We start from the raw sequence: 6,986 nt of genomic DNA on the forward strand, positions 1-6,986 counted from the left end.
CCAAAGTGCTCTTCTGGATGTATTGGCCATTCCACACCACAGTAATTTCTTTCATAGTTGTAGGTCTAGAGACACAGACAAACCAGTCATGAAAATTCTTTCCAGGATTCAATTAATGCTCCCTTTTCCTATGTAAGTCATAACCAAATTTCCTTTAATACTTTAAACTACTCTGAGTACCTTTTTTGTTAGTTATTACAGTAAGAGTTAGAAAAGGAAAAGACAGAAGAGCTTTGTGACCTCATCTTTTTACTCTCTAATATACCTTTGGAGGAAAATCAACCTTTACAGTCTTTTATCTTAAAGGGGTCCCAAGTTCATAAACTATAACCTAAACGTGATGTTTTGGGGACAGACACTGTGTTACCTATAAGCATATAAGATTTACTACATGCCTTTAAGATGTCCCTCCCGTACTTTTTTTTTGGTACTGGGGATCAAACTCTCGTGGATCCTTGTGCTTGTGAGGCAGGCAGCAGAACCACTGAGCTAAATCCCCGGGCCCTCCCTTGTGTGCTTCTTGAAAGAGATAAAAGAGGGAAAAGAGAAAAGTTGGGATCTTGTTTAGGTCCCTGAGTCAGGCGCCTGCGCTGCCTACCCCATCCTGGTGTTATGGGGTAACTTGTTCTAGAAGTTGTTCACCCATTAAATGCTACTGGGTTCTTCTAGGTTGCTTGGGTCTCCTAGAATTTGGTTCCAGAATCTTTTCACAGTGAACAAATAATTGGACAGAATGAGAAAAAACATGGCAAAGCTTATTTGAAAAGGTAAAAGTAAAAAGTGAGAGGGCAATTGGTTCTGCAGAGTGAGTTTGGGCGAGCAAAAGAGGAAAAAGCAAGACAAAAGGACACCCTAAGGCCAGGCGTAGTGGCGGAGGACTGTAATCCTAGCACTCTGGAGGCTGAGGCAGAACTGCCTTGAGTTCAAGGACAGCCTGAACTATACAGCAAGATCCTATGTTAAAAAACAAACAAACTAACAAATAAATACACCACCACCCTGTAGAAAGCAGGTTGGGCTATCGCGAAGAAAGCCATGATAACAAACTCTTTGTGGTGTCTTTGTCCTTTTATACTGTCCAGATTTCCAGGAAACCCATAAGAACTTCTACATCCGGGTCCTGAGGGTGGTGCTGGTGTCCCATGCCTCAGGCTGAGGACTGATCTACAGCACCCTATTGGAAACTTGCTTGAGTTCTTGCAAGAAGTCTACGTGTAGGGTTTTGGGAACTGTTCTGCATGTCAGTCAAGCCTACTACCCCAGCCAGTTTTGCCACAGATTCTGTGGTCCACAGTTTTCCACTATGTCCAAAACAAATGTCCGTGTTACCAGAACACAGCTATTCCAATCTTTATCAACAGATGAGGAAAGCAGAAAAAGGAGTTGTGCACTACAGCCTTCTTTGATCTGCACGTAAGGGATTTCCCCTCTTCTTCCCCACTTCCCTCATTTTGCCAGTTACCCCATTAGTTTCCTCCGTGACAGCCACCACAGTTTGTCGGTCTTGCCGTTTCTCGCATCCCCGCCCCTGCGTGTTCCTCTCCACTCCTCCAGGAGGCATGGGGTTTCATTCGGCAGGCTCAGCCTGATGGCACAAATCCTTCCCCCAACCAGTGCAGGTTTTCTGGCTTCCACCATTGGCCTTTGGACCTTCCTGGTGTTGATCCTCAATACAGACAAGCGTTGAGTTATTGCCACGGGCTCTAAGCCACTGGCTGGACTCATGGAGAACACTGTCTTGGACTTTAGGTCTTCAGCTGGACTTCCGTGGGACATTGTACCCTCTGGTGCCACAGAGGGCAGCACCACAGCAGATGCATGGACCATAAATAAACACAATTGAGGAATGCTTAACCTCCACCCAAAACCCCTGCATCCTGCTTGGCAGTAAACTTGCTATTGTAGGATGTTTTGTAACTCACCTCGTGTGAAACTTCCTTGTGCCTCCCACTAACCTGGCGTGGTTCTTCTTCTGTAAGATTCCACTTGCTTTCCCTTGAACCCTCCCAACTGAACGCATAATTTAAAGGAGAAATAAAACTGCCTCTCGTTGCTTAGGAAACTTTCTGGGCACTAGACCCCCCCTTGGTTGCCGGCTTTAATAAAGGAGCTCAATCTGGCAGAGTGTGGGGCATTTCCATTATTATCTAACTCACTCATCCGTAACAAGATAGATAAAATAGATTTAGTTTCTATTTCTACAATTAAAAAAAAAGAACTAGAAGGGTGGGGATTTAGCTCAGCGGTTCCACCGCCTGCCTCGCAAGTGCAAGGACCCGAGTTTGAGACTGAGAACATAGTTCAGTGGTAAGAACTTTGCCTAGCATACTCGAGGCCCTGAATTTGATCTTCAATACTATAAAAACAAGTAATCCTTAAGAAATCATTAGAGATCAGAAAGTTTTTTGGTGGTAACTAAAATAATAGTCAAATGTTTAGTCATGGACATGACCCTTGCTCTGTACTTAGGGGAATTTCAATGATGTAATTTCCAAGAGCCAGAAGTTGTTTTTAATTTTTTTTCTGGGTACATTTTAGATATGATAACATTCATCATAGGGAATTTGTACCTGTCCATGAAGTATCTTACTTTTTTTTTCATTCCCCTCCCCTCCCTTCATCCCCTTTTCCTCCTTAATTACAAATGCTTTGTTCACTTTTCCTTCTGCTCTTTTTTCCTGTCCCCTCCTTACCTTCTCCCTCCCTCCTCCCTTGTTCCCCTTCCATTTGAACATTTTCTACCCATTTCCCAATATATATTATACATTTTGGTCCTTATTTAGTTTTTCATACCAGAGAAACAATGAAATATTTGAATACGTATGTCCCATTTATTTCATTTGAGCATGGTCTCGAGGTACATCCCTTTAGTTAGAAACGTCTGAGGCTTACCCTTCTTTATGGCAGAGTAGTACTCCATTGTATAAAAAAAACCACATCTTCTTTGTCCATTCATTGGTTGTTGGGCATTTGGGCTGTTACTGAGATTTAGCCACTACAAACTGTGCCACTATGAACATGAATGTGCATGTATCACTGTGGTGTTTTTAATTCTTTCAGGAAGATACAAAGAAGGTGACTAGGTAGGTCAAATGGAGCCTCTAGATTTGAGGAAACCTCCACACTGATTTCATAGTGGTTGTACCAGTCTACACTCCTACCAGCAATGGAGAAGTTTCCTTTCCACAGCCCACCAGCTTGTAACTGTTTTTTTTTTTTGGGGGGGGGTAGCGGGGATTGAACTCAGATCCTTGTGCTTTCGAGGCAGGCGGCAGAACTACTGAACTAAATCTCCAGCCCTGATTTCTTGATAGCCATTCTTTCTGGAGTGAGATGGAAACTGTTGTTTTAATTGGCATCTCTCAAATAACTAGAAATGCTGAACATGTTTTTACTTCATCTGAAAAGTGTATATTCATTTCAGGTACCCATTTTTATTTTTTGTAACGGGGATCAAACTTGGTACCTTGCACTTGTGAGGCAGGTGGTGGAACCACTGAGCTAAATCCCCAGCCCTCATATGCCCATTTTTGGATGGGGTATTTAAATCTGGGGGGATCTGATTTGAGTTCTTTATATATTTATTTTGCTTTGTTTTTGGTACTGGGGATTGAACTTGGGTGCTTGTGCTTGCGAGGCAGGTCCCGGAACCACTGAGCCAACTCCCTGGCCCTATTTTATATATTTTAGATATTAGTCCCTTGTCTGACAATCAGCTGGTAAAAAATTTCTCCCACATTGTGGGTTGTTTCTTCATTCTATTGGTGGTTTCTCTTGCTGTGCAAAAGCTTTTACATTAGATCCCAGATGTTGATTTTTTTTTTGTGATAGTTCCTGTGTGATCAGGTTTTTGTTCATAATCATAGTTTTGCCTGCACCAATGTCTTCAAGAGTTTTACCTACTCTTTCTTCCAGCAGATTTAGTGTTTCTCTTTTAATGTTTAGATCTTGATCCATATTTACTTCAGCGCGTGGTGAAAGATGTGGGTCCAGTTTTAATCGTTGTCATGTAGAAAGGAAATTTTCCAGAACCATTTACTAAAGAGGCCATCCATGTTAGCTACTTTCCTCTCGTTGCTGAGACAGAATACCCAACACCCACAGTTAAAAGGGAAAGAGTTTATTTAGCTCACAGTTTGTAGAGGTTTCAGCCCATAATTGGCTGGCTCCAAGGCAGGGTGGCACGGCAGAGAGGTGTTGGAGAGAATAGTTCATGGCACCCACATGGTAGCAAAGCAACAAGCGAACCTTAACAGTGTTTTTCTGCCCCTTTTATACTCTAGGATACTGGGATTAGGGTGGTACCAAACCAATTAGTAGAATGATTTATCCACAGGCCTCTGAGCTGGGGATTTCGCTCAGTGGTTCCAGTGCCTGCCTCGCAAGCAGAAGGACCCAAGTTCAATCCGCAGTACCAAAACCCAAACCTAAACCAAACCACAGGCCCTTAATCCCAGCATCACACACTAGATCCATCCAGCTGTGAAAAGGACTGCATGAGGCTTTGAGGGGACATCTAGACACAAGCCGAAACATTCCACTCCTGGCCCTCCAAAGACTCACGCACATTACTTTATGCAAAAGGCAACTAGTCCACCTCCAAGAATTGCCCAAGTCCTAACAGTTTCCTTTGAAAAGTCCAAATCCAAAATCTCCTCTGAGATTTAAGACGAACTTAGTTGCAAGCCCCTGTACAAATGAAAAGAAAGTTGAATGCTTTCTACATTCAGTGTCCCAAGATAGATATTTTCATTCCAAAGTTACAAACGGCGGGGCGGGGGCAGAAATTTCTGGGATGATGTAAGCAGACATATGCTATTGACAGTGTAATAGTCAACCACTTATTTCTAGTTGAGTTTTCCACTTTGAGTTTAGGTCTGATGGCAAATATGGCCTGAAAAAAATGCTTAAGTGACTATTTTGACCAGCTTTGTGGTTTCCAGGATCCCCTTAAAAAAAGCTGGACTTCCATAAAAAAAGCTGGGTATGGTGGCATAAGCCTGTAGTCCCAGCACTTGGGAAGCTGAGGTAGGAGGATTGCCCTGAGTTTAAGGCCAGCCTGAACCACGTAGTGAGACCCTGTCTCAAAAAAGAAGAAAAAAAAATCTGATGAAAGAGTTTTTTACATAGTACAGATCTTGGCTATGGCTGGGGTGGGAGGCAGAATTTAAAGTGCCACCAGTTGCCTTTCAAGTGCAATATCCTGAGTTCAGTACCTGGTACCCCCAAAAAACCAAAAACATGAATCAGTCAATTGTCAGGCTCCTGGGTGTGTCGCAGTTTTGAGATGTGGGCAGATCATTCATTGTTACTAACCAGGAAGCACTTACCTGCATTCTTCTGCATTTTCACAGTATTCCGAACTTAAATACATATTTTAGATTTTATTTTCCTTTTTTTTATCTACTTTTAGAAAATCCATAGTTAGGCTTACTTAGACATTCTGGAATATTTATTTATAATCACTGGGAATAACAGAGGGCTCACTGATCTGGTTCTTCTTTTTTGAGGCCAGGTCTCACTATGTATCTCTGGCCGTTGTGGAACTCTCGGGATCCTTCTGCCTCAGCTTCCCAAGTGGGGAGATTACAGGTGTGCGAGCACCACCACACCCCGCTGAAGAAGGGGCTCCTTCTTATTTTGTTTTTTTTTTTTTTTTTTTTTTTTTGGTACCGGGGATTGAACTTGGGACGTTGTACTTGTGAGGCAGGTGGTGGAACCACTGGGTTAAATCCCCTGCCCTTTGTCACTAGTTTCTCAAATTTTAAAACTATATTCACCCAACTGAGAAAATCTGTTCGAACCTTTTTCAAACCTTTCTATACGGTGCAGTTCAAATGTGAACTTTATTATTATTACTATTTGTACCGGGGATTGAACTCAGGATCTTGAGCTTGCGAGGCGGGCAGCGGAACCAATGAGCTAAATCCCCGGCCTATGAACTTTATTATTTAATACATCCTAATTACCCTCTCAGACGGTTGGGCTTCTCTGCCATTAACAATCCTTGATTTAGGGCCTGGAGTTTAGCTCAGTGATTCCGGCGCCTGTCTCACAAGCACAAGGGCCCAAGTTTGATCCCTGGTACCAAAACCAAAACCAAAATCAGTGATTTCCACAACTCCTCTAATTTTGTAATGGCAGCATCAAATCCCCTGTGTAAATGTATACACTCCAAGCCTTCTGAAACACAGTCCGTGTTTGGTTTATATTTATCTTCGATATCTGAGCGAGGAACGCCCCAGTTCTAGAAGCCAGGAGATGAGGAGATGGACAGGCCGTTTCCCGTTTGTGGCTGTGCACATCAGGCCCAGTGCTGCAGGAAATACACAAAGTTTCAGGATTGTGAACGTGACCGGCGCCTGCCTGAGCGGGGCACCCTCTTCCCAATCTACCCATGAGGGATGAAAGGATACCAGAACCACAAGGACTGACCAGGAAAGGGTCAGTCTTACCCACCCCACTTCGCCTCCACTGAGTGAGTTTAGTGGAGGGAATAAACTGAAACAGGCTAGATACACTGAGCGCTCTACACGTCTGCCTTGGTCCGAGCTGTTTCTTCCATCTATTCACTATTTTATCTGCACCAAAACCTTGGGACAGTGAATCCGTGTCCCTATTCACAGAAACGCCAGGGCACTCATTTGGAGAGCCGTGGGGTTCAGAAAGAGCTTGACCCTGGCGGCTGGGGCTGGGGGTCCCTCCTTGGAGAGCGGCTTTTGGGAATCCCTTTGGAACTGTGAGCGCAGGCCAGCTCGGCCTCCAGACCAGGCTACCGCAGCAGATTGGGGAAAACGCGTTCAGGGGATGTGGTCAGGAGTGAACCGAGGGCGACCGCTAGGGCCACGCCCGCCGTGCCTTACCACCAGCCCTTTCCAGGGGCGGTCCCGGGGGAAGGGTTCGCCGTCCCCACCTCCCCTCGGGGACAAAGGCGGAGCTCTTTCGGGTGCCGAGGGGGCGGCGGCACCCGGGAGCGGCGCGCCGAG

This window comes from Fukomys damarensis, unplaced genomic scaffold (assembly GCF_012274545.1).
Source record: "Fukomys damarensis isolate Sample0158 unplaced genomic scaffold, DMR_v1.0_HiC HiC_scaffold_9, whole genome shotgun sequence".
In the NCBI taxonomy this organism is placed as follows: Eukaryota; Metazoa; Chordata; class Mammalia; order Rodentia; family Bathyergidae; genus Fukomys; species Fukomys damarensis.